Consider the following 2,794-nt stretch of genomic DNA (forward strand, 5'->3'; position numbering starts at 1 on the left):
AGTGAGGGACTCACTTTCGTATCTTGGGTTCTTTGGTGGTCGCTCCTCTACTGTCATAATTTCGGAGGTAGATGCTGCATCCAACTCATGACGAAGGGTGCGAGCATACCTCTCCCTCGCCTTATTGCTATCTCCAGCAAGATGTGGTCCTCCACATATAGTATCTAGTGTGAAGTCCATAGGTTCAGGTTGCAAAGGCGGGGATCGTTGCCGCTTGAACCCAGGATTGTTGTTACTCCCCTCTCCTTGGGTCTTCTCTGCTCGATACTTTTTTAGCTTCCCCGACCGGAGGAGAAACTCTATCTCATCCTTGAGATGATTACACTCATTCGTGTCGTGACCATAGTCTCCATGGAAGTGACAGAACTTGTTCATATCTCTCTTACTCATCTTCTTCTTGATAGGTGGGGGTTTCCGGTAAGGGACCTCTTGATGACTGGCCAAGTAGATCTCCGCTCAGCTCGTCGAAAGAGTGGTGTAGTTGGTGAATCGAGGTTCATACTTAGTCGGCTTGTCGTTTGATCTCGACTTAGCCTTCTTCTCATAGTGGCGGTCAGACCCGTTATTCCCACGTTTCTTACCACCATTCTGATCGTTTCCACCATTCTTGGGAGGATCAGTCGATCCACTCGGATTGTTCAGTCCATTCTCTCCCTTCTCAATCGCATCATCCAACTTCATATACTTGTCCGCCCGATCTAAAAACTGTTGTAATGTTGAAATTGGATGGCGATGGATGCTGTCCCACAAAGGAGTTCGGTAGATAATGCCGGAAGAAATTGCCACCATCTTCCCCTCATCTCCAAGTGCAGTAGCTCGGTTAGCTTCTCTCATGAACCTTTGTATGTAGTTCTTGAGAGACTCATCCTTTGCCTGTTTGATATCTACCAAGTGATTGGCATAAACAAGAGGGGTCCGAGCAGCACTAAACTGCCTGCAAAACTCTTTTCTAAAACTTTCCCAAGAAGTGATGGAGTCAAGCTTAAATTTCCAATACCACTCCTGGGCAGTGTCGGACAATGTGGTGGGGAAGACTCTGCAGCGATAGTCATCACTCACCCCGAGCAGCTCCACCTGATCCTCGAACTTCCCAACATGCCTTACCGGGTCTGCCTTTTCTGTATAAACTGGCAATACCAGTGCTTTGTATTTTGCTGGTGGTTGAGCTGCTCTAATTCGAGCATAAAAAGGGCTGCCACTCCTGTGGTCTACTGGATCAATCGCAGTTAGTCGTTTTGACAGACTCTGAACTGCTGTTGTCAAAGCATCAAGCTGGGCTTGGATGCCTGGGGCCACTGCTAGGGACTCATTTTCGGGACCGCCTGGTCGGGTGTTCCTATCCGGCAAACCATCATCGAGTATTTCTACTCGACTGGTAGGACGGATTGGCTCTTGCCCTTCGACCAGGACGGTCCTTCTTCTATCAGCAATGACGTCCCTCAGATCCTTCTGAGTAGTGTGCTTTCCCAACCGACCGAACACCGTACTCCGAGTCTTCTCGGAAGGCTTGCTGGGTGGAACATGCTCCTTGCCACTGCGCTGGTTAGGATGCAGTGGTGGCCTTCCTGTTTGAGCTGGGTGATCTTCTCCTCCTCGATGGTTATTAATATTCTTCTCCTTCGAATGGTCAGTGTGATGACTGTCAACTTCATCACGCCCATGCCCATCTTTGAAGTGGGAAGTCTCATTGCCACGAGGAGCTCTATTGTGCTCCTGCTCATGAGGTGTTTTCTTGCTGCCTGACTTGTGACTTCCTGATCTGGAAGTCTCTGATCTGTGGCTCCTTGAGGGGGTTTTAGAGTTCCCCCTTTGAGTTGAGGCAGTGCGCAATCGGACTCCATCTTCCTCACGACCAGGTGGGTTACTACCACCTCTGCTTGGTCTATCAGTTTTCTTACGACCAGCTTCTGTGGTCCTTGCTCCTGGGGTGGCTGCCACTCCAGGTACAGCCTGGGCATTGGCCCGGGTCAGCTGCGTAGCTGCCTCCAGAGCGAGTGCAGCTTCGCGATGTCGCCTGTCTGCCTCCTCCTACTGTCGACGGATCTCCTCACTCCTGGCATCCATTTCCCGTCTTTGCTGCTCGAATGCGGCATTCTGTCTAGCCATTTCCTCAGCGAATGCCTCCTGTCTGGCATTGAACTGTGCCATCTCCTCCTGGAAGGCGCTCATGGCTTCTTGGAGCTCTTCAACCTCTGGGGTTACATCTTCGAGCACGACTCTAGGCTCAGACTCACGGTCTTGAAGGCTAGGACCTTCTGATCTAGCAGGCTCTTTAGAGGAGCCCGTCTTCTTGGAGGCTGCATTGGTGTTCTTAGGCGCCATATTACTCCAAGTACCGTCTGTTTTTCTCTTCAGGCTCTCAATGAAAGCACCAAAATGTTGACCGCGTTTTTAGCCAACGACGTGAGAACGTCAAAAACGACAAGAGAAACTAAACGACACAAACAATTTTTAACAGAAAGTAAACAAAACACGCAATTTTTATAGTGGTTCAGCCCCAATATGTTGGTAATAGCCTAGTCCACTTAGAGATTCGATTATATATTTACACCCAAGATCAGATGAACCTGTGTCAACTGAGTTTCTTCAGTGTAAAATCTCATAATACAAGAGTTCTCTCACGAAAAAGCTCTTTCTCTCTCTAGAAAGTTCAGATCAAAACTCAAAATTTCCAAAAGTCATTTTCTAATCCCATAAGTCATATATTTATAGGCTTAGGATCATACATCTGCTCTCCCCTAGAATCGGGTCGACACCCTTAGGTCGCACCCTCTGTTTACCCCACTGACTTCGG

This window comes from Humulus lupulus, chromosome 8 (assembly GCF_963169125.1).
Source record: "Humulus lupulus chromosome 8, drHumLupu1.1, whole genome shotgun sequence".
In the NCBI taxonomy this organism is placed as follows: Eukaryota; Viridiplantae; Streptophyta; class Magnoliopsida; order Rosales; family Cannabaceae; genus Humulus; species Humulus lupulus.